Below are 25,959 nucleotides of genomic sequence, written 5' to 3'. Positions count from 1 at the left end.
GGAAAAAAGGAAAAGAGAAATTTGAGATGCCTTAGTGCAGAAAGAATTGCTTGGTTACATCTTGCAAAACACGCTGTTAATACTTAGAAAATATACAAAAATGTTTGTATATTTATCTGTAGGGACTTTGTACTGTGCTCTATAACAGGACTTCAGAGTAAGCAAGGCTTGTCAGCCCTGTAGGAAACATTTGTCTTTGGGAATCCTGGTAAAGAAAGGGGGTTTGTGTCTGAGTTTCTGCCTCCTGTATCCAACTTCTGACTGCTTGGGGCAGGTTAGGTGGAGCAGGGCAGCAAAATAAGATTGACAAGGCTTAGGTGAGTTTTTCCAAAGATTTTTGCTACAGCTCAGCAATTTTAAGGTTCTGGTTTGAGAAACAGGATTCACTTTTTATGCTGTACAGTTGCTAGACTGGATTTGTGCTTTTTGTTTTCTCCTCAGGGAGATGCAGTGGTTAGATGATGAGGACTGCACTTAAAAACTGGTATTATTTATGAAAATCACAGCTTATTCCCTGCTTGTGTGCATGCCTAACAGACCTGGTTTTGTCTTTAGAGGCTTAAAAACTGGTATTATTTATGAAAATCACAGCTTCCCTGCTGTGTGCACACCTAACAGACCTGGTTTTGTCTTTAGAGGTTGTATAGTCATAAAAAGTATTTTCCCTTCTAGCCAAACTTCCTTGAAGTCAAGTGTTTTTGTGGGTGCTGCACCCTCAAGTGTGATGGGGACTGCTGCATTTCTGGTGTAATTATCCTTTGTTGTTGCAGTTTTGACTGAAGGGCATAAAGAAACTGCCTAAATGTTTTGAATGAGTGAGCTGAGCGGCTGAGGAAACACATTCTTTCATTGGTTTAACTTCATATGCAGCCCTTATGAAAATGTGACTTAAAACGAAACTTCAACAGCTTGAGAAAAAAGTGAATTACATGGGGAGAATTCAGATTATGAGATTCAAGGTGCACCCCTTTCCTCTGCATTTCTAAAGTAAATCTGAGCTGGTCCAGCTGGCCAAGCAAGGGTTTAATTGCCAGCATGTCCTTAAGAGGGAAGTGAGCTTTATTGAGTGCCAATGTTTTTTAGAACAGTCAGAAGAACAAAGGAGCTCAGTTTGACCCTGTGAGATCCCCCTTTAATCAGAGCTTTGATGAGCCTTTTCCCCACAGAGCTGAAAACATCCTCCCTGGCATACAAGCAGGCTCTTTTGGGCTGGAGCACAGCACAGGCAGCTCTGGGGGCTCCCCCTGCACCAGCCCTGCCCTCTGCTCACCCTCATTGCCATTTCTGAGCATCCACATCCTCAGACAGGGATTACAGCTGTAAAATCTGTGTGAACCAAACCATTTGGATAATGAGCCTGCCAGTAGGATCCAGAGGACTTTTTTGAAGTGGATTTGAAAAGTCTGATTTTCTCAACAGTAGTTACAGTAAAAATACAAATAAGAATTTCGGAAAGGAATTACTGCAATTATTTAAGAGTGGCAGTAAGTTGGCAAGCCTTGACTTTTTTGGGAGGAATCTGCTACCCATATTGTTAAAAAGTCAGTTTACTTATGGAAGGGGGAGACAAAGAAATGGCAGTGTTTGTCATTGTGAGTGTGGCTTGGCCCTGACGTCCCTCCCTGACTCCCCCACTGCTCACAGTTGCTCTGCTTTGACATTTTGCCTTGGATGCTGTTCATATCTGCTTAGCACTGGACACTTACTAAAAGGTTAAAGTCATTTCTCCAGCTGCACTTTGACCAGATTCTGTTTGGAGGCTCCATGAGCCAGACTGTGGCCAGAGCCCCTGGTGGGGTTTTTGCACCCAGGTGGGAGCCTCAGCCTCTGATGGCTTTGCTGAGGCCACAGCTTGACCTTTCAGCTGAATGCATCTTGTCTGCTCTTATTTCATCCTGCCCGTGCTCCCAGAGCTAGTTAAGTCATTATGGCAGACATTAGAAAGCCAACCTACAGCTAAATCATCACAGCAAATAAAGGGAAATTGTAATTACATAATGAAATTAAGTCCCAGTCCCCAGTTACCTGGCTAATCCCACGGAACAGCGTGGGGCTGTTCCTCCCATCTCCCTTGGACATTACTGGGAGTAATCCTGCAGTATTCTTCTGAGTGTTTAATTGGGCTTTTTCCTTCAGATAAAATTCTAATTTAAAACCAACTATTCTAGGTTTATATGGTTAGGAAAAAAAATGTACCCATAAGACCAAAAAATTATCCTTATTTGTCACTAAAGGGCTTAAGTAAATTTTTAAGTATGTGTAGAGTCTCTGGTCTAACTTGGAGGCCCTCAGTAAAACCATTCTAAAGTATCTTTTAAAACCAACTCATTGAATAGCATTAAATCTCTGAAAAGACAGTCTTATACAGAATTGGTCTGGATTTAATTGAGCTTACCTTAATTCACTTTAGAAACAAAAATCAAATTATTGCTCTTTTAGTCATAAATAATGATCCCTACAAAAAAGTAAATATGATTCAACAAATTTATTTTATGCTGATGTCTACTTTTAATGTGGATACATTTCCCCAGTTTTGCTATGTGGACAAGCTCTACACCAAGGTAAATTTGGAATAAATCAGAAGTTATTTCATGATTTCAAGATTCAGGAAGACAAACACAGCTGACCTGAGCTATACACGTTGGTTCTTGCATGGAGGAGGAGTTTGTTCCAAATGACCTTAAAAAAATCAGTCCCTCTCCAAAATACTGATGTGCACTGGTGTAACTGAGCATGTTGTGCTGTTTTTTCTCACTGTCAGCTTATTTTTAGAGCACAATTTTTATAATGGGGCTCTTAATATTTAAATATAAGTACAATATTTAAATACAAGTACAGATACTTTTTTTTTGAGCTTCCAGAACTATTTTTAATAGAGAGATAGAAACCACATATTTATGGAGCTAAACTGGCATCCTTCCATATGATGATATCTCATCTATGTTTTTAAAGTCCTCAACTTTGTTTTAAACTTAAGCAAACTTAATCTGTCAGAATAAATCTGCTTCACTATGTATAATGTTAAAGCCTTGACTTTATTTGGCATGTACAAATAAAAAACTGAAAAAATTTTGATAAGACCTTTAAGGTGCTCTGGGGATAATGTAGTCCATTTAAATCAATAGGAAAAGAGTCAGAAAATCTGGTTTTTAGAGGGTTTGGATTTACAAGAACCCTTAGGGAAGAATTTTTGGTAGCACTGTGTTGCTGAACTACAGAAGTGCTTTATAAATCTCAGCTGTTGTCTCCAGTAAAGACTCATAAATGCAGCTGCTGGGTTTGATTTACCCAGACTGGCTGGATTTCACATGGATTTTTCCCAGACATTTCCTAGGAAAGGTGCTGAGCCCTGCCCTGTTTCACAGGCTCTCCTGGAAGGTGATGGCTTTTAGTGCTGCCTCTCAGCTGGGCTGCCTTCACATCCTCTGTCTAAACCTCTAAACCTCTGCAGAGTTACACCTGCTTACCCTTATCAGACACTGAAAAATGGATTATTTTTGAGGTAGAAACCTGTTTCCCATTCACCCCAACACAGAGATGTCCTCGGGTGTCAGCCCAGGCCAACTCTCACCTGGACAAGACCCTGCAATGCCTCCAAACTCTGCTCTGCCCACAGGACCTGCCAGTTAAATGTGAAAGTTGAATTAAATCATTAGCATTTCACTGAAACACTTCATATGACCTAGAGAAAAATAATTGGGTTGGCTTTCAGGTCTTTTATTGCAAAATGCCTTGAGTTCAAGTGTCAGATATTGGTTGCAAGCAGAAAGAAAAATGAAAAATAACCAGTTTGGGACCATGTGAGTTCTTCCTGGCAGTGCTTGAAGGAGCCAGAGCAACCTTCCTGGTGAAAATCCTGTAGCCCAATCCTTTAACCAGGACCATTCCTATTTTGTGACCTTTGGCAAAGGACCAAGAAACTGAAGAGGACATAATTTCCTTTAATCTGCTGAAAATTATGCTTTTGTGCATCCTAGAGGATCTGGCTTGTAGGGAACCTATCTCCCCCTAGAAAAATCATTAAATGGTGGCTGACCTGAATGAAATGGGACATTTGATTTTTACCAGACGATAATTCTTTAGGTGAAGGAGAAATCTGTGCTCACAGCAGTCTTCCCACCAGACCTCGTTTATTCCTCTCAGGGCACACCACACCCATTTTTAGATGCATTGAGCTGATTGTCTACTTTTTAATTGCATCAGTAATATTTAATATGTGCTGAAGCAGTATTAAAATTTAAATTATTCCAACAAGCTAGTAATTTATTTTCCACCTGGCAGACAGACAGTCTCTCATGCATAAGAGTAGACAAGAAGAGTGAGAGAGGCTGTATTGGATGTACTTTAAGGCTAAAGCACCTTCTGCAGTCCTGGAGGGTGAAGAACAGACACTTTGATGTAGTCATTGTGGTTTATTGATCCTATTAACATTATCTTGTGGTAAAATCAATGCTGGAGTTTGTCTTGCAGGAGACATGTAAATGAGAAGATGAAAAAGCATGCCAAGGCAAATGGTTTCCTGATGGAAAAAGAGATATGAAAAGAAGTAATGGGAGGAAAGGGTGTGCTAAGCAAAGACAGAACTTGGGGACAGGGGAGTGAGCACAGGACCTTGCCAGGAATTGTCCTTGCAATTGAAATGTGCTCCCTCCCTGTCCTGTGTCTGGTGAAACCCTCAGTCACACAGAGCATTGAGAGAAAACCCAAACATGGACAGGAGAGACAAAAAACATGAGGGGAAAATCTTGGGAATGCCTTGCACTCCTTTCAAAGGGTTTTAAAGGATTTTTAGAACCAGATTTTCAAGTAACTGAAATCACAGCATCACCTTGGAATAAAATAATAAATTTTATTCCCCCATGGCAATAATTGAATATTTTCTGTCTTAATGTGACCAGCTCTTTGCAATCACCATGAATTCCTGCAGTCATGTGGCTGAAGTGTGCTGCATTTTTCAAGGGAGCTTTAAGAACTTTAGAGAAGCACAGGATGTAGCCAGGCAATGAGATCTGGAGGTAGCTCTGACAGCACCTTTACCTTTGTGAGTGGCTGCAGTGGGCCAGCATCACTCACAGGCAGCAGTGGAGGCTCAGGGAGGCACCCAAGCTGACAGGGCCAAAATAAATGTGAATTCTGTGGTAGCTGAGACTGAGCACAATGAAGCATCAATGTCCCCTGCATTCATTTGGAGAGAATGGTGGCTCCTTCCTTTCAGAATTTTGGGAGTTTTGTTCTTCACACACCAGAAGTCCACCTCTATAACAATGTGTTCTTAATGGCCAATTAGTGAGTTTCCAAGCCACAGTCCATATTACAGAATGACAAATTAGAAGTTTGGTGTGGGATCATTTTCCTTCTGCAGTACATTTAAATTAGTGTGGCTTCATTTGCTGGGCAGCATGGTCAGATGAGCTGTCTTTGCATGAGTGAGTGTATAACCATGTTAGTTTTTTTAAAGTTCATTTTATCTGTAAAATATGAACTTATCCAATTCTCTGCTCTACCAGTTCAGCCAGGTTATTAATGAAAGACAAAATAATATTTCTGGTAGAAATTTCAGTGATGACACACAAATTGGACATCAAATCCTCATCCCCACCTCATCTCATCCATATTTACCAAACCATCACCTAAAAAAGAGCCAAGGAAGAAGAAAACAGCTGTACTGTGTGAAAAGTGTCCTGTCCCTGACAGAAACCAGGTGCAAATGGTGAAGAACACAAGAATGGGCAGGTCTGGGTGTTCTCTGATGTCCTTGGGCCATCCCTGTGTTTGGGATTCACCAAACTGGCATCTGGACCTTTAGAAGAAGGCCTGTCTATCAGTGAGTTCCCTCTTCCCCTTTTGAATCAACTTAGATTCTTGATCTTTTAAATATATTTTTGTCAGAACCTTTTGTGGGCCTGTTTCTTGAGGTTATATTTCTTTTGGTTACTTTCATACCTGCTCCCTGGTACATTCATCAGGCTATCTAGAGCTCTTGCTTTTATGAGAAACAGGGAATAATCTTTCCTGCCCAGCTTTGATTCACCATTCATTGTGGATTTGTATTATGTCCTTGCTCAGTTGTTTATTTTAATTTTAGTACATAAGCAAGGGAGCCCTTGTGCAGACCTTCTGCCTGTGGCTCCTGGAGTGCTGATGGACTCCAAGGTGTGTATTGAGGACCTGGAGCTGTAGGATTTTGATGCTGGAGCAAACCTTGCTCACCCTGTCCTGTGAACCTGAACCCAGGCAGGATGAGGCCACAAGCACGTCAGTGTTCTGCATCTTTCCAACACAAGACCCACAAAACCCCATAGCTCAAAAACCTCAAAATGGCTAAACAAATAGATGGACTCGTTAGTAAGCACAGGCTCCATTGCCAGTTTAACATGAGGAGCAATTTAATTGGGGCCTAGACTGCTTTGTGTAGCCTCGTTAATGTAATTGAGTAATGCATATTGATTTTTCATGGGGCCCAAATCTTCTTTTCTTCATCTTGTCTAAGAAAGCCTGTTAAGGAATTATTAATCACATTATAATTGCTTTAAGATCTATGCTCTAATTAAAACCATAAATTCTTTATTACATCTTTATTTTAATTAGACATCCAGAAAGACAATAATTTTTACAAGAAAACTCGTGCAATCAAATTACCCCACTTAGCAATGCTTCAAAGGGCCTGTGCTTAGGACACACAGACTCCAACAGGACTTTGTAAATGAAGACATGCAGGATTCTAGTCATAACCACAGTTAGCTGTCCCCTGAATATAATTAATAACTTCACAAAAAGGTCTTCTCTATGCAACAAAACTGGGTTCATCCACAGGAGTCAGACTTTACTTTTTCGTTTTGTTTTTCTTTTGTCTTTCAAAAACGTAGGCACCGAGAAGCATGTTCTGAAATTTTAAGAGCCTAATGAAAGGTTTAAAATATAATCCTACTGTAATGAAAATAAGCTTATTATCATAACCTCCTTCTGCTATTTTCTTCTGGGTGTCTTTGTTCCAGCTGTGATAGGTATTCTTTAGTTGCCAGAAGGAATTAAAAATAAGCGTATTTCCTCATCTGTGTGGAAGGACCTGGTATTTCTCTCATTTATGCTGGGAAACTAAATTCTGGAGATCACAGCCTAACCTAGAATTGATGTGGTTGATATTTTAGTTTTGAACTGTGGATGCTATGTGGTTTTTTTACTAGAATTTGAAGATTCTTTAAAAGCATACTCTTTTTTTCTTTTTTTTCTTTTTTTTAAGATTTAGGTTATGTTTGTAATGTGAAATATCACTGTGGTTTGAAATACTTGCTAGCCCACAATTTACTTGGTTTGGAGTCCAAAATTCTATCAGAAAGGTTAAAGACTCAGACTGAAACATTTCTTAAGCATGATTGAGAGTTCACCTTATCCCAGCTAGGGAAAAAAATGCCTCAGAGTGTTCAAAATATTCACAGAGAAAATCTCCTGGATTCCCCACCTGAAGGTGGGGTTTGTGCCAAAAATCTTTATCACAATTTTGGAATCTCTACCTGCCATGGGTGATTTAGTCATGGCTAAAGCCTCATTGCAGCCAGGAGAATAACCTGTGCCAAACAAAACATGCTTTTATCCATATTTATGGAGAAATGCGCAGGCTCATTCCTTATTGCCAGGCAGATTTTAAGCTGTGGCTGTGAGCAGAGCACCAGGTATAAACCAGTGATGTGCTGTAGCAGCAGTGAATGGCCATAACCCATTTTCCTTGAAGGATCTGGAGTGTCTCCTTCCAAATCCCAGGGCAGCACTCCAGAGTGTGCTGCTGTTTAGGCTGACAAGGTCTGACTGAGAAGGCAGCTCACAGCCTAGCTGTTGGTAAATGGTAAAAAAATGGGTTTATTTGCCACTAACTCCCCCACTCATCACGGGGGGAAGTCCAAGTACACAGGCAGTGCATTGCCAGACACATCACTTGTCAGGCAATGTCTTAATAGCTGCAGTAAGGTGTTGCTGGAGGTTTTGTGGTAGTGGCAATTGGAAATGCAGCTCTGGCTCAGCTGTGACCCTCACCTGTGCTGGGCACTGCCTGCCCATCTCAGACAAATTCAGGAACTGCAGCCCCAAGCTGCTCTGGTGTCAGCTGACACAGAAAAAGGGACTTGCACATGTTCTGGAACTGACTCTCCTCTCTTCTGCCTCCCCTTTTGAACACCTATCACTGTTCCCCAGCATTTTTTACAGCTCTGTGTAGCTATAATTTTAATTTAACTTCTGCCTACTTGTGGACTAAACTGCTGATGGCTTTCTCTTCTCTAAGGCATGGCAGATGGTGACAGAGTAAATGAGCTCAGGGTTTGGGTGCCTCATCCTCAAAGTGCTGCCTCTACCTGGAACCTGACACCAAAGTCACTGTCATGGGGATCTTTCCCTTTGTTTTAGTGCACTTTGAATCAGGAAAGCTTGATACAGTGGAGGAAAAAAAAAGTGAACGGAAATGTTTGAAAAATGTGTACATATTGCCTAGAAAGACCTGAGCTGGCAACGCAGAGCAGTCCCTCAGAAGGATGATAGAACTGGCTTACACCTGGGTGAAAATGGAATTACAGGGGTGTGAGGATGCAGGAAAGCCTCTGCTTGAGATGCAAGGACTGCCTGGCACAGGCAGATTAGCAAATAGATCCAACAGTCTTTCCAGCAGAGCACTCCTCTGCCTCAAACCCTTTCTGTGAAGTTTGCAAGAGAGATCTGTCCTGGCTCCTGCTTTAGAGAGTGGGAACATGATGGGGTTTCTTTTTTTAGACTTGAATTCTGAGGCTTGGCTTTCTTGATCTGTCTTTGCTTAGGCTGAAAACAGCTCAGCAAGTCTCAGTGGGAGTTGAGCAGACTGACTACGAGGCTGGGAGGATATTTTAAATACTCAAGTTGAACAGCTGTAGTAGGGAGAGGAGGGATGTGCCTCACCCAGAACCCAGTTTCAGCTCCATGTCCTCTGCAAGGCAAGATTTGCTGAAAATCTGTTTTTATTGTGGCTCCAAAGAACAGAACATGCCATTGTCTGTAGCTTGACTGTTCCCCTCACACATCATCTAGCTTCAGTTATACAAGTAGGGGTATTGTAATTGATGAACCTGGGCTTAATGGGATTTTTTCCCCTAAAAAAGGACTAAGAAGGACAAGGTTTATCTTAGAGGCTGCTAACAAACAGAGACAAAAGGCTGAGGATGGAAAATATTAAATATCATTAATTGATGAGTATATTAAAAGTTATTAAATTAATAGTAGTTAATTTGTAGAGACCAAAATACAGTGTGAGACACTTGGGAATTAATGTGGTGTCTCTAAAAAGCATCTTTAAAAATGGGAAACTTTAGGTGCCTCTGTCAGGAGAGCAGATCCCTATTTGATCATGTGCTGCCCAAATAGAAATCAAAGTAATAAATAGGCTCCCTGTCATGTAGGAAATGATTTAGTCTGTAAATACATTTCAGCAATGAATCAAAAGAGGTTTTAGACATGTCTGGATTTTGAGCTCCACTTAATGATGAAGTCTGCTCAGGGAAAGCTGTTTGCCAGAGGGACCAGTCTGTCCAGCCTGCTGCCTCCTGCACTGGAAGAGCTATTTTAGCTGTGAAACCCCAGAACTGAGCACTCAGCGAGTGAACAAATCCTCAGCTGTCAGTTTTGGGGGGCTTGAGATCCATAACTACAATTTACCACTGCTGAGGATGGGCTGTGCTGTAGCTGGATGAGTTACACTCAGTAAAGGCAACAAGAGGAAGAGGCAGCTAGAGTGCAGCAAGTGTTTTGCCCATCAATTACCCCCAATTCTTCATCCAGAAAGACTAAAGACTGTTTGTTTGCAGTTATGTGTAATGTCATGCTCTGTTTGTCATCTTATCAGCTCTCCTGGGATCACGAGACAGGCCTGAATGCTGCAATGCCACCTTCCAGAAAACAGCCTACTAAAACTAATTAATAGTGCACCCTAGTTAACACATGCAAACTTGGCATTATTAGTCTAATTAAAAGGATTTTAACAATCCGAGTTTCCTTCTCTCTCCCCCTCACAAATTCCAACATATGCTAGTCAAGTAAATTAAACCCATTAATCACCATTGGTGCCAATGATATAGGTGCTTATAATGCAGGCTTGTCTCTGAAGAGAGGGACTAACAGACCTCGTTATGTTTAATTTCACTCCTTAGCAAAGGATAATAAATACAAATTGTAACATCACAATAAAATATTTAATTATTCACGAGTTTGGTAAGAAACATAATTAGCTTACTGGTATGTGTCTTCATTTGGGTGATAATGGAGCCAATTTAGGAGCTTAACTATTTCTGGGTAAAGGCTGAAAATGTGAGGTTTGCTGGGACATTATTGTTTAAATAAAGAGAGAATGAGCCCATTTCCACAATCTCCATTACCTCCTGTGCAGAGAGCTTTGTGAACATCCCAGCTGAAACTGGGAAAACTGGAGCTCTCCTGCCTCTGAACAGGTTTGAGTTGATCTCTTCAGTCTTGTACATATGAAGAAAGCTGAGGGCTGATAGTGTTTCCACAGATAATATTGGAGTAATCCCAAAGAATAACATTTTAGGCTTAATAATGGTGTATTTTTAAAGTGCTGCATGAAGACTCTGGGAGGGTTTTGCAGCTGGTTTGAAATTTGGGTGTTTTCATTCAGCTCCATGAAAGATGAGGCACAGCTGTCACAAGGGGTTTAGGCTTGCCCCATGGCAAAGGGGAATGGGCTGGATGGAGAGCATGCTTGTCCTTCTCACCTCCATCCCTGGAGACAAGGCTGGAAATAATGAAAATACCCCGGGAGCTGCTGTGGATGGGCCTGTGGCTTGCAGAGGTGCTGCTGCTGCAGCTGGGGGTGCAGGAGTTAACCTGATGTAGGAGGCAATTCAGCTGCTGCTGTTTGCTTTTATGGGCTCCTAATTTTATTTATTTTATGTTCTCCTTATTGCACGTATTTAGGTGACAGATGTGTTCGTTCCTTAATCTCTTTCTCATTACCCTATGAAATCGTAGCTGCGTTTTGACAGCTTTCAGACAAAGATAAAAGAGGAGAGAGGAGCTTCAAACATATGGAAATTCGCAGATACCCTGGGCTGACTCCTGGTGAGGAGATCACTGGGCACAGTTAGAGGGATTAGCTGAGACTGGTGGCCTTTGAGTTCCTGGTGTCTGCCTGCAGAGGTGAGGGGAAGCACTGCCCCAGCAGCCACGATCCCAGCTTTTGATTTTATATCCTACAGCAGTGAGGGGAGCTTAGGGGTGGATTAATGCTCTGAACAGATTAGTTCAAATTGTGTTTTCAATGCATTTGCCACGCACCCCCACACTGTAACCTTTGCTTAAGAACAGCAAAAACCACCAGGAAACCCAGGATGTCTGAGCACCTGTGTGATGCAGCCAGTGCAATTCACATTTCCTGTGCAAGGTAATTAACAGTTGATTGCTTGGTTTGGCAGAATATTCTGTCTTACCACAAAGGGCTAGGGAGCTTTATACCAAAATGAGTAAGGACAATGAAGTTTATTTTTGCTTCATCTGAATTATTTTGCTTTCTTTGCCATACCCATTTTCTTTGCCCTATCACCTTTACCCTCTCTGTACTCCCTTCACCATTTCCAATCTAAACAGATTTACAAAGAAACCCTTAAACCATAAATTTTATTATCTCTCTAAAGAAGACATTCGAATTAGTGCAAGAGAGTGTGAATATAATCTTGCAAGCAATGTAATAAATGTAGTGTGTTCTTTCTTTCTCCACTAATTCTTCTGAGCAAGATTTACTACCTTGGCAAGGTTTTTAAAATAAATTAAATATAACATGAACTAGATAGTTGTTCACATGGAGCTAGAGCTGGAGAGGCTCATTAATCACTAGTTTAAATCCCAGAGTATCCAGTCATCCTAGTTAATGATTCAGTGCTGAACTTTACTCTGGCAGAGGCAGCAGCAGAGGCTGTTACCCAGCTCAGCTGATGGGGACGGAGTGAGCCAGAGGAAATGCAGCAGCCCTTTGGGCTGGAGAGGCTGAGCTGCTGCCTGGGCAGCTCTGCACCCCTGTGCCAGGCAGTGGAGGTGCCAAAATCAGCTGTCCCTGTCGCCAAGAGCCACACTGGCAGCAGCTGGCTGCTGCAGGTTTGGGGTTTGGGGCTGCTCCTCTGGGGTGAGCTGCCCCCAGTGCTGCTCCCCAAAGAGCAGCAGGCTCCTGAGCTGTGGCAGGGAGCATCCCGCAGTCTAACCTGGGCATTTCTGTCTCCAGCAGGTGCTCCAGGGGCTGTTGAAGTGGAAAGGAGTATATTTATAGGGAGGGAGGGTTTCTGGATTCCCGGGAAGCTGCTGGGCAAGGGGCTCCTCTTGGCAGAGGTGCAGGGCAATCCATGGTGCCTGAGGTCTCCCCTGACTCCTCCCTGGGCTCCTGGTGCTCCGTGCATGGGAGCAGAGCAGCTTTTGTGCAACCAGTGAATAATTAAAGGTTGTGGAATTGAAGCTCGCTCTTGCAATAGGAAAATCATAAATCATAATCCCATTATTCAAATTAATTTACCTGCTCTTTAGTGTTCCATTTGTTCTGCATTTCATTTGTCTGTGTTTCTAAGACAAATAATTCACTCTCTTCCAGTGCCTTTTTTTTTAATGTAATGTTTTAGCATGTAAATTTTTTGCATTCCTCACAAATTCCAGGTAAAATACATTGTCTTTTGGTTTTGTGGTAGGAGTTTATTATATATTGGCACGAAACTCCACTGGGAAAGTGTTTCATCCTGCCTTGGAGAATGAGGGACCCACTCAGGCCCTAGATTAGCAAAGCAACAAATTACCAACTCCTTTGCTTTTCTGCAGCCCTGCTGCCTGGAAGTTAATTAATTAGGTGGTCTGAAGGGCTGAACTTTGCTGACTTTGGGGATAGCAGAGGTTTTGTTCCTCTTTTGTTTTGTTACAGGCAAATTCTTACAGGAAAAAGTGAGCCTGAACTCAGTCTCAGCACGTGGAAAATCTGCATAAAATGAGTTTTGCAGTTGCGTCATTATTTCAGACTTGAAGTTTTTCTCAACTGTTCTTATAATTAATTTAACCACAAGAGCTCTTAGGGCTCTACTTGCCTAATTCTTAACATAGAATCAGGGGTTTACAGCAGCAAATAATTTTTATTCTTGTTGATTTTTAGCCTGGCTAGTGGAAGCTGGGAAATTTTAGCATATGTAATTTGAATTGTTTCATGAAACATTTAACAAGAACCTATTTCATTCTTCACTAAGGCAAGTTGATATAAGAAGGATGATGTTATGGTTAATGTAAATCATAATTATTACCAGGTGCATCACTGAGCTGGGAAATTGTGCTAAAAATGTAAGTTTTGCTCCATTTCATATTGAAAAATTACTTTGCAGCCTGACAACCATTAATCTCTGTTACAGGAATGTTATTCTTTATTTTGGTGAATTACAGAGCTGAGGCATAACAAGGCATAAATTATCAGGCCGCAGGAGTCCACTTTGCTGAGCTGGGCTCAAGCAAGCCCTGGTGATGAGAAGAACCAAACCCCACAGCCCAGTGCTGCCCACCCTGGGGCACCTCAGCTGCACCCAGAGCCCAGCCCTCAGCACCTCTGCTCCCCAAAACTTTTATTTTCTTTTCTTTTGGGCATAATTAAAATGCTTTGCCAGTCCAGCATCCCATCTTTGTAGCTCGCATGAGGCTTTACTCTGGAGAGATTTGTGGGCTGGGTGCTCTTCTGTTTGCTAAATCCTCTCTAAAAATAGGTTTCCTCATAAAAGAGGAAGAATTTACTCCAATAGCTTCTCTCTAAAGCAGGAAGGGATAGCTGTGTTTGGTACTCAGCTCTGAAGGGGGGATGCAAAACTCTGTTGCTTTATTTGTTCCCAGGGGGTGATTTGCTATTCCATGGTAGAAGCTTGAAGTACATCCTAAGTTGTAGTAAAGATGCTTTTCCAGAAGTGATTATCTCTTGGGCTTGGTGGATGGGGAAGCAGGGCTCTAATAGTACTGTGTGTAGTAAGGTCTGTCCCACTAACAGGGAGAGTACTTGTACAGGGGGATTTTTATCAGAAAACACCTAAACCTCCTCAGAGCAAAGTGCTGCTCAGCTCAGTTTATGCCATAACATCAGAAATATAGGGTCCTAGTATTTTGTGTTTTATGAGCAGAAGAAACAACTAAACATGAGTTTCCATGCACTGAATTATTCAATAGGAGTGCGTAGGTTTTTGAGATTATTCTCCACAAGGCTTTTCATCTCCTTCCACTGAAGTAGTTTGGGTTGACCCTGCTCTATTTACTGTGAATCCAGCTTCCAGGCTGCTGATTCCATGGAAGATGTGAAATTCAGAATACACTTCACTTTTTGATAGTTATTTCTTTCTGCATACAAATGAAAACTCTTCCCTTCCTCTCACTTTTGGCAGCTGTTCCAAATCAGTGTAATCATTGTCACTCTTCACAGCAGTGTTTTAAAACACAGCACAGGGCTGTCCATCAGCACCTGCCACACAACACCTAAGGGGGTAAATCTCAGTGCCCCCTCTGAAATGCCTGTATCTCCCATTTTGTTGAAGATCCTTATGCTCAAATCACTGCCCAAAAGCCCTGAGAGCCCCTCCAAAGCTTTTTATTGATTTGCAAACAATATTTCTCAGAAGAATCTTTATTAAATCCACCCTCACAATTTTTTTCTGCACATTTCATCCTTGACAACTTCCCAGGACAGGATGAGCAGTTTTGATAACATAACTGAGGGATAGACCAGAGCAAGCCTGCCTGCCTTTAGTGACCATTTGTAATTTTGGCTGTCACCCTCAGGCTGCCAGGAAAAGGAGTTGGACTGGACACATGGGCATCTCTGCTCTCCTCACTTGCAAAATGCAATATTGGAAGTGTTAGAAGTGCACAGCAAAGCTGAAGTGCAGCCTGTGAAAATGATGATAACAGCAAATGGGAAACCATTTAATACAGGATGTGTTGGTCAGGTTGACAGCACTGTGGCAAGCCTGAAATGTGTGTCCTGACAGTGCAGAGTCAGCAGGAAATTCCTGAGGCAGCTGATGGGTCTGTTCAAAGAAATGGCTCAACAGATGCAGCTCCTGTTGCATTCAGGGTTTGCTGCAAGCATGTGACAGCAATGTGGAGCTGCCCTCTACCTTAGCAGGGCAGGAAGTGAAATTAAATACATTTCCCCAAAGTAGGTGCTCATCCCAAATGGTGCTCACCGGCTCATTAGGAACTAACCTGATTAAATTTGGTTTGCCTAGGAATGCAATTCTGGACAGCTAGCTACAAATGATTGCTGAAAAATTATTGGCATTTTCCATGCCTTAGCATCTGGTATATTGTTCTATAGAAAGCTTATTTCTCCTGGAAAATGTTGAAGTGAAAGTGGTTTTAGTAGGACCATTGCCTGCACCACAAACATTTCTCTATGTGCCATTTTCTGGGCTCTTAAAAGAAATGTAGTGTCTCAGCCAGAAAGAACAGATGTGAGGCAATTGCAAAATGGATGCCAAGCATCATGAATTAACTCTGCTGGTCAGATGTTCAACACCCCTGGATGATTGTGTGCTAATCTAAGAGCAGAGCAAATCAATCATTATCCAGGCTTGGGATATCTAGGTAGACCATAGGAAGCCTCTTGATTAATATGCACGTCCTCACCTAGATGATGGTTTGCTCTGCAATTCATGGTTAAACTGAAGGCAGAAAGAATTGCTTTTTAATAACCTTGATAATAACCCTTCTGATAGCTCCATTTAGGCATCATTATTGAATAATAGCCTGTGCATGTCATCGAGTCACTCTGACATTAGAACAGAAAATACACAAATATCCTGGTCATGCCACTGATCAAAACAAGAGACATATCCTCTTCTGGGGCACATTAACTCAGTTCCCCTGGTATTAACAGAATGGAGTCAAATTTCTAAACAGACACCAAGGCAAAGTGACACTTAAAATTTTGATGCAGTATGTAGAAGATTTTATAGATTCTTTAAAAAGCTTTAATTGTTCTCTGCTGTCGTTCTGGCACTGCAGCATCAAAACTTTTGCTCAGTGGTTTTGGGATAGACTCAAAGGTCCAGATGGATGAGCTGGGGGATGCTGAGCCACTGCAGAACACCAAGCTGTGGGATAATCAGGGCTATTACAGGGTGCTGAACCAAATTTTAATGTCCCCATGATTTATAGAGCTATCTACCACAGCTGCCTTTGTGGCAAAGGACAGCAAGTCTGGGGAGGTGTGGGACACAGAGAACCAAAAGTTGGGATATTCCTGCACCACTTGGAGCACCTTACAGAGGCAGGAGATGTTCATTACTGGAATAATTACTCAGCTCACAAGTGCCAGCATCAGTGACACCACAGTGAATTACATCAGCTGCTCATTGTCTGTTCCTGCCTCTGAGCTTGCTCCCACCCTGGAATATCTCTGCTGGTTTCACTGGGAGCAAGTCAGTGTCCAGCACAAAGCACTGGTACTCTGCACAGCTAGCATAATTTCAGCCATGCATGGCTTGTGAAATACTCATCTCATCAAGAGTTTTGTTTGTTTTTTCTTCCATTAAACCAATTACTAGCTAATCATTTTTGTATAAAATAACATAATATGACACTAAAAGATCTGATCCATGCAAGCCCTTCATGTATAACAGCTTTGGTTGAATTTCATTTGTAGGATTAACAAACAAACAAACCAACCTAACAGCAAAACTGGGATTAATTAAAACAAAAATGAAGGCAAATCATTGTCACCCATGTTCAAGCAGTGTTAAATTATGTAAGTTTTGTTTAAATTTTCAGCTCTGGTGGCATGAACCTAAGAGGAATCTTCATACCAGATAGACAGCAAAAAGAGCTAAAATGATACCATCATATTATTAGCTGTTTCTATCAAGAAAACACTCCATGGTCCCTGTTAAACTCCTTTTCCTTTTCTTTTTGCGGTAATATTGTATTTTTTATGGTACCAGCCCTCTGTGTGTGCGCGCCCATTCCCCTGAAATTCTCCAGCATGAAGCATTTTTTGGCTGGGCAGAGAGAGACCTGGGTGAACAGTAAACATCAGTGACAGGAGAACAAAGAAGTGGATGTGACTCTAGAAGTACAGGGGTATGACAGCATTCCCACTGCCTTATAATTTGTGGGCCCTAAAGATTGCTGCCGTGGAGCTTGTAAACCACATTTCACTGCTTGGAAATGAGTGTCAGCCACTCATAGCAGCTTTCCAAGGAGATCAGGATTGTCCTCCAGTTCCAAATGGGCAGGATGAGGCAGGAGGAGGAGAAGAGTCAATGTGCTGAGGTTGCTCAGCATCTGCATTCCAAGCATCTGCATTCCAAGCCCTCCTTTGGGATGCCCTGTGCACCAAAGGACTGCTCTGTCCTGCTGCAGAGAGGGAGCAAGAGGTGCCAAACAAAGCCAACGAGGTGGTGATGGAAAGGAGCAATGTTCAAATCACTTCACCTCTTCCAGATGTATTAATCAGGGCAAGAGACACTTTTCCTGATTTAAGAAATGAAGGATATATTTGCTCAAAGTTCTGTCCTGGGTGGCTCCTTACAGGCTGTAAGATGGCAAAGAAATTCTGCAGAAGAACCAGATTTTTTGAAAGAGCTTTTTCAGGGTAAACATTTCTTATTGCCCTTGTTCAGAGCACTCTGCCTCTCTAAGGATGTACAGCAACTATTGCTCCTGGGCTGCCAAGTCCTTCACAACTTGCTGTGGTCTGGTGCTTTGCAAATGCCAGTGCAGAACTCCCTAAAGAAGCAAATCCCAGCCTAAGTAAATCAAAGCTGTAAACTGAAAGGTGCCTATAAATCACAGCACACTTTCATAACTCCATTCATATGTGAACAATATCTGAGGGCTCCTTTATTAACAAGCTGAGGTGAATAGCTCTGTGGAAAAATCTGTATTAGCTGCCAAGAAAATATGATTTATCCAAAAACTCTGCAACACAGAAAACCAATGCTCTCCCACAGGTGGCTTTTTTCCCCCATCCCTACTACTTATGGAGAAAAAAGAATATTTAGAACTGTCTGACAAGCCAGTTAACTGCCAGTTAGCTGGTCACTGTGCAGCTGGACAGACTGCCACAGCCCTGGAACCAGGAGCTCACTTTCAGCATGTTCCTTCCTGCCCTGCTTCCCTCCAAGTGGGTGTCAGGATTCATCCAGGAGTAAAAACAAATTTCAGTGAAGAAGGCCCCTTGGGTTCTGCACTTGCAGTGCCCCCACATCCTTGTGTTTGGGTGAATTTAGAAGGATTTTTGCTTCTCCAAGTTTTACTTTGCCAAACTTCAGAACTCGTGGTAGCAAGAGTGAGGAGGATTTCAGCAAGAGCCCATCACTGCTTACTGGGCTGGGGGATTTTGTTCTATTGCCTCTAGTAGTGCTTAGTTACAGTTACATTTATTCCCAACAGTGCTGAGGCAAAATAACACAGTTTTCTGTAAAAAAACCCCAAGGATTTGTTGGTTTTGTTTTTTGGTTTTTTTTTTGGTTTTTTTTTTTTAATAGAGTACCTCGTGTTCTTTATTTATTTTCTCCTGTGAATACACAGTCAGAGCTCTTTCTTATGCATTGGTTGTACATTTTAGATTCCCTGTATCAGTGGCTGTTTAATCAGCTACCCTGTAGAAGGAAAAGGGATACAAACCTGCCAGTATTAGCATCACAGGAGCTAAATATACTCCTTTCTTGCTCCCTCTCTCTCAATGGAAGCTGACTTCTAATTTCCAAGCTTCATGCCTTCAAAAAGCCAGATGATGCCCATTTGTCTGTATGCGGGCATTGTTCAATAGCAAAAATATTTTTTCTCCTTCTCTAGGACTTGTTCCCCTCATATAATGAGCTTTAAAATTTTCCAGTGGTTTAAACCAGTATTTGCTGCATTATTTTTTTCCACATTTCCTAAAGCTTCTCTTTAAAGATGAAGATAAAAAAGAATCCTTCTCAACAATGAGTTGGTCTCTTCTCTCACTTATTAGTGTGATGGTTTTGAGGTGCTGATAGAGGGCAGTTAATCCTTATGGAAAAGGGAGAGGGAGATTCCCTCTGCTTGTCCCTGGGTCTGCCTCATTTTTCCTCCCTTTCTGCAGTGTCTGATGGGGCTGTTTTGCAAAGTGTAGTGCCCACAGTACCTGTAAAATGCAGCTAAGTCAACAACTTGAAGCTGTGTCTGTGCATTGTTTTCAAAGCAATATTGGATTTTAAGCTCTTATCTCCAGATGTGAATCCTTAATGGCAGCAAAGATGGAGCTTGGCTTCCACAACTCAATTTGTAAAACAATGGCTGCATGTTCCCTCCATCTCCTCATTGTTTTCATTACATAAAATGCAAAATTGCAATTCCCCTCCTTAATTTTTTCTCCTATGCAGTCTTCCTATTTAAAGGAGTTATCATCCAAAAAACCTGTTAAGTAGTGGTTTGGTCTCTTACATGAAGTCTTATTGCAAAGGGTTACAGCTTCCAGGGGTCTGAGATGAGGTTCATTATGAGTTTAAACTTTTGGTCCATTTTGACTTCTAAAACCCATATTCTTACCTAGCAGAGGCTAGGCCACCTTTCAGTGCACCATGATGGTGGTGGCCATCCACACCTTCTGCCCTGCTGTTTTGGGCTGCAGAAGACAACTTGTAGTCCTACTTGTAGTCATTACATTGTGTATGATTTTTCACACAGCTGCAGAAAGACAAAATCCCTTTTTATTTCCATGCTTTCATTTTAGAGGATTTTCAAGTTTAAATTAGTCTATGCAATAAAACATGGGCACCAATGGATATGCAGGTCTCTAGTTTAGCCCTACAAGGAGGAACACCTAAAGTTCAGCCCCTCATTTGTTTGTGTGTACTGGGTAGAAATTGCTTTTCTGCCACAGTGGCAGCTGTTGAATTGGAGGAAAAAGGATTTATTAAAGGTGGTAAGCAAGACATTTGGAAGGGATGGAGAAAACTATGCAGCACTCAAGGGGAAACGATTCATCAATCCAGTCTGCAGCTTTTTGGGGCTACAGGGAGGAGCAGTTGGGTGAATTTGGTGGGTATTCAATCCATTTTCCCTCCGTGGGGCTGGCAGTCCCAGGGGCAGGGTGGCAGCAGTGACGGGAGCATCTGCTCTGGCTGGAGCAGGCACCAACCTCTCACTGCCATTCCTCCTGCTTTGGTTTCCTTTAGGTAAGAGCTGAATTTCCCCCCGTTTCTCCAGAGCCTGGGGAAGACGCAGGGAAGGCAGAAGGAGGCACATCTGGAGTGGTGCAGCAGCAGGGAAATGCCCGGTGCTGCAGGGGATGCTGGTGCCATGTGAATGGCTGTGACCTTTTCAGTATTCCAGATTTTGATTGATTGGTCATTTCCCTTCTTTCCCATGCTGTAAACAGGGGAGCTGTGAAATAGGTGGCCAAAACAAACACAGACTTACGTAGGCTAAGACAAATTTATATTGAATTTATGAGAGAGAAAATTTTGCTAACTCATTCTACCCATAAAAATTATAAAGAGGAAAGAAAGTGACATAAAATCAATCCATTTCCATGACAAAGCTCATTATGAGAAGAGAAAATATAGTCCCATACTAACTTGTTCTCATTACTGTTCCAAGATTTATCATGTCAGGTGCAATGTGCAAGGGAGGAAAGAAAAACCTTCCTTACCCTTACCTTAAAAAAAAAAACTCAACAGACAAAATAAGCCAAACCATCCTCATCATGTCCAGTGAGCATATATTTTATCAAGTCTCACAAGGAGCATGATTAATTCAAAGGTGGACCTTGAAGAGCCCTTCCAAGCTGGATGCTCCAGGGCAGAGCAGGTTACCCTTTCCTGGCTGTCACTACCAAACCAGCTCTTCCCTTGGGGTCAGTGAAAACTGGCACTCTGCAAGGAAGATTCTGCTTGAGGGCTTGACTAAGATGAAAGAAACCCAAGTTAACACCCCTCAGCTGGTGGGAACAGGATTTGGAGTGGGAAAAAGCTGATGGAAAAAAAAAAAAACAAACCCAGACGTGAGCTGCTCAGAGCTGGGAAAGGGAATTGCAAAGTTCAGGCCAGCCCCAGGGTCAGTCTGGCTGCTGCATTTTACCTGCAGTTCTCATTCTCATCTCAGCTGAAACACAGCAACGAGTCCAGGGCAGAAGCCCAGAGCTGCCTTGCAGATGGGCTGTGCTGCATTTGCCATGCAAGCCCACAGCCCTGGCTCTGAGGGGCCATTCCAGAGTCTGCTCTCATCCTCTCATGCATTGCTCCTTGTGCACTGCTGAACAGATGCAGTTCATTTTGGAGCTGGCATCTGGTGCTGTCAGAGTACATAACTGGTGCTGATTTGCAATGCCAGCTGAATACTCTGACCTTTCTGGTGCATTTATAAGAGATGATAGTCTGTGTGTGCTCTATGGATACACCAGGCAGCGTGTGCTGCGTGTGTTTGTTTGCTGGGATGACAAGGAAGAAGTAAATACACAAACAAAGCCTGCCAGATCTGGCCAGAGTAAAATCCCACTGGTCAGCTGAAGAAGGGAAGAGATGGCAGATAAATTGAGGGTGTAATGCCCTGATAAACACAGGCATTTCCTCAAATCAGGATTACAAATGTTGTTTCTCAATTCAGTCTTCTCCTTATGCTGATAACATTCCCAGCCATCTCCTCTTACCTGTGGAAGATGGCACAGAAATACTGGGATGCTTTAATTGGATGCTGCTTTCATCATCCCAAAATCTGGGAGAGCACTATGAGATATCACTGCAGCTGGAACAAAATTCAGGGATAACCATACTTCACATCATAAAATGAATCCTGAGCTATGTTTAAAACCTGACCTAGCTTGACTTGAGTGGGAATTTTATTGGGGCTACGCACCACCTTGTAGCAAGAACAGCTCCAGTCTGGAAGTAGAGGCTCTCAGGACAGGTTAGGCTTACTTTCCCATCCATTTTTCTGGTATTTTTATTGTTGTATGGCTGTAGTTGATTAAGGCTTTTGGTTTGCTTATTTTGTCTCAGTTTTGTGGTGTGGCCAGATTGGGACCTGGGGTATGGAGAGAGGATCTTTAGGGATATGCTTTGCTTTACTTGGCTGTTAGCATCCAGCCCTCCCCCACCCCAAAACCTGTTGGCACAGGGAAATGTAGGATCTAACAGATCCTATAAATGTGGGATCTAACAGTGCAGACCCTCAGCTCTCAGCTGGTGCACTTGTGAAGTGTGAAACGAAGAGGGAGAGGGGAGAGGCCAGGACCTCCCCTTTTCAAATCCTGGGTGTCACACCCTGCTGGGAAGGAGCTGTGCATCCTCAGCTCTGCTTTGAACTTGCCCTGTGTTTGGAATGGCATCGAGTGGAAAAGCTGAGTGATCACAGGGCTGGGTGGAGCAGCAGAGCAGCTTCCACAGAGTCAGTGCAGGTAAAAGTGAGGTGCAAATGTTTAACTGCCAAGAGGATTGAGCACTAAAGACATGGTTTAGGGAGAATTGAACACAGCTGTCCGAAGCCACAACTTAGAGAAGCCTTCCTCCGTACAGAATCAGGGTCTCATACCTGTGTAAAGACCACAAATGCTCACTGAGGGGCAAACCTTATTCTTGGGTCCTTCAGATGCTTGGGTTCTTGAGCCTAAAACAGGCACAGTGTGTTTCTTGCAATGGCCCTGAGATCTGTCTCTAAAAGGCAGAAGTAAAAAGCTCTCTCCTTACAAAACTTGCTCAGAAAAGTCGAATTTTAAATGAGGCATTCCTTCAGCAGTGGGACTAATAGAGGCTGATTTCTTCCAGCTGTACTCTGCAGTTTGATTTTCTGCTGCCAGGAAGGAGCAGGTGAACATTTTCCTGGGGTTTGGGTGCTGATAACATATTTTCCTGTGTGGATTGCTCCATGTCTGAGTAAGGATGAGGTCTGGCTGCAGCCTTCCACCAGTGGGAACAGCAGTGACTGTTTTCATGACAGCCAGGGGATCTCAGTTGCCTTTAAAATTGTTGTTGCCTTTAAAACTTCATGCAGATGGCCCCATGGATTAAAAAATTACCCATGAGGAACAGACATGGAGGCATAGAGAGGAGTGTGAGTGTGTGAACCTCCCTTGCTTGGGAAAATTGGCTAAAAAATAATAAAATGCAGGAGCCTTGTTATTATCCCAGCTGAACAGTCCTCCCTGGCATATTCTATTAAGTCACTTCTGTTTCACTTAGGTTTTGTGTTACTGTCTCTCCTTTCCACAAATGACCTTTTCCCACCAGCCTCTGTAAAACTATTGCCATTCTTCATTTAGAAATTCACTAAAGTATGTTTGCAGAAGCCCTAGACTCTTTCTGAGGAATCTTCCCTTTTTGGGGAAAGGAGTAAAAAATTGTTACTCACTTTTCTTCACATTTAACAGGATCTTTTGCAAGTTGAATATCATATAATTGAGTCTAGATAGGAATGGAATTCCTGTTCTGTGTCAGTGTTTATCCAGACATTTCTCAGGTACATCTGTAATGGTATTTATAGCACATGTTTTGTAGGAAAATCTCACTTTATCAGTCCACATAAAACATAGCAGAGAAAGAATATTATTAAAACATTTAAGAGGACAAGGATAAGTTAATACAGTGAAGCACTTGGTGTTCTATATTTTGATGAGAGAGAACAAAGCCCATCCTTTATTCAGCCATATTGCAGTTGTGTTTCTTCTTGTGGGGTGTACCCAGCTTTACTCTGTCAGGCAGAGCACCCACACAGCAGGGAGGGAGCAGGGCTCTGATGGCCAGCAGTGATGAATTAATTGAGTGTCTTGCTGCTCTACATGGCCACAGGAGAGAACAGGAAGAAAACAAGATCTAGCTTGACCTCCCTGGTTTTATAAAAGGTTGGTTCAGTGTACACAAAGCACTTGCTATGTGCAGTTGTTATTTCCTGCCCCAGGAGTGTTTTTTATTACTTAGGTCACGAGGACTTTTTGGTGTAGGATTTTAAGTACTGCATGAAAAGTCTACTTAAATTTACCTTTAAACTCTTTTTTTTCAGCCACTCTGTTGCTTACCCTTGCAATGTAGTATCTTAGCCTTGGTATCACATAACATCTGCTGGTGCACTGATGCTCACCAGTGCTTCGTGATCCCATGGAGTGCTCCAAGGGCAGATGAATGAAATCCTGCACCTACAAGGAGCTCATCCAGCAGCTCCTGCTCAACCCCAGCACAACCTATTTTGTGCCTGTCAAGGGTCTGCAAGAGCAAAGCTATAGCTGGTGATTTCATCTTTCTGAAGTGGCACATTATAGACTTAGGAGCTCATGTCCAATTTTAACTTGCTTCCTTCTGTAAAACCTGGAAGTCTCCCCAGTTGCATCTCGTGCTGGGATCATGCCAGACCTCTCATGCATGAATTCCCTGTTCCCCATGGCTGTGTACAGAGTGTGGAAACATTGCTGGCTGTCCCCATAAATCACCACTGAGTGAAATCACTGCTGAGTGTGTCCATAGTGGGGTTTTGTTCTCCCAGCATCTGGCTCATGCCTCACAGTACTGAGCAGAGCCAGGGGACCCTGAGGCACCACATTCCATCCAATGCTCTACTGCTGCATAAAGGTGAAACCTTACAGAAGGAAGGCATTGTAAAATCATGGCTCAGGCCTGCTACTTTGGCTAAGTAGAAGAGGACTATGGGAAAGAGACTCAGCTGAATTAGAGGAAGAAAAACAATTTATATAACTAAAATTCACCACGGGTTCACATCGTGGTGTGTGATGGTTGGTTGAATTGTGTTTGTTGTGATTCAAAACTGTGTAACTGAGAATGTCCTGACTGCTAAAAAGGCCTGGTTTTTGCAGTAAAGCAGCTCTCCTTTGCACCTGCCTGGGGACTCGGTGTCACTCCAGACCCTCACCCACACTCCACTAATTAATGTGTTAAATGTGTCCAGGAGAAATTCCTTGTGCTGCAGCCCTTTCCAGTGCCACAACTCCCACCCAGGGCTGGCCTGCAAAGCTGCCCCTGTTGGTGCCAGCTGATTGAGAGCCTCAGCTCAGGAGCAGGGAAGTGGCACCAAGAAGCCCCAGCCAGCCCAGCAGCACGTAGGTGTGCAGAAAGACAGGCTCAGCCTGGCCTGCCAAAAGCCACAGCTGACTCAAAACAAATCTCTTTTGTTCTCCCTCCTTGTTTCATGCAGTAAATAAAAATAAATCCTCCAAGGAGCAGAGCATTTAGGCTCAGCATGTTCCTGCTTGCTCAGAGCACATCAGTCTGTTGTTCTTCCTGGCTAATCAGATGGAGAGGAAACTAAAACATTCTAAATTTGTTGTTCCGTTTTATTCTATACATAATCACTGCTTCGTGTTTGCTTCTAAATAGCTGCATAAATACACATTAAATGCAGTGACATGTCTTTTGGGACTCAGTCCAGTGTTCCCTGGTTATTTTCTCACTTTTTAAAGAGATTAGGTTCTCAGATATTGTCACATTTCTTGTAAAATCCTCTGTACTGTGTATAATGGATATTATAATGCTGGGCTCATTCTTGTCCTCTGCAGGCATAAGGGACTTGGTGACACTAAATGAATGTGGAAGAGTAGCATGTGCCCACATACCACGTGTGAAAGCAGAAAAGAGCTCTCTGGGCAGACATGGAGGTTATTTGGGACTGACACTTCTTGCAGTGTTCCCCCTTCACCCAGCCTTCTCTCCCTCCTCTCTGACTCTCAAGGTCTCACCCCAGTTTGCAGGGATCACTTTGGGTTAGTGGTTCGTGGTTCCTGCAGAACTTCTGGCTCCTCTATCAGTCTGGTTTCCATCACCCAGGAGATGTGCTGCCACTTCTGGCTTTTCAAAGAGCCTTCCTGCACATCACAAACCCAATGGCACTTCAGGCTTTCAAGACTGAGGTAGATACAGGTCTTAGAATCTGAATTTTTGACTGGCCAATAACTCTTCCTCCAGTACAAAAAGAGATATTTAATGCTGTGTACACTGACAGCCACCTCTAGAAAACTGAGCACTGCAA

This window comes from Passer montanus, unplaced genomic scaffold (genome assembly GCF_014805655.1).
Source record: "Passer montanus isolate IOZ18808 unplaced genomic scaffold, ASM1480565v1 scaffold9, whole genome shotgun sequence".
Lineage (NCBI taxonomy): Eukaryota > Metazoa > Chordata > Aves > Passeriformes > Passeridae > Passer > Passer montanus.
This window is presented reverse-complemented; position numbering follows the sequence as displayed.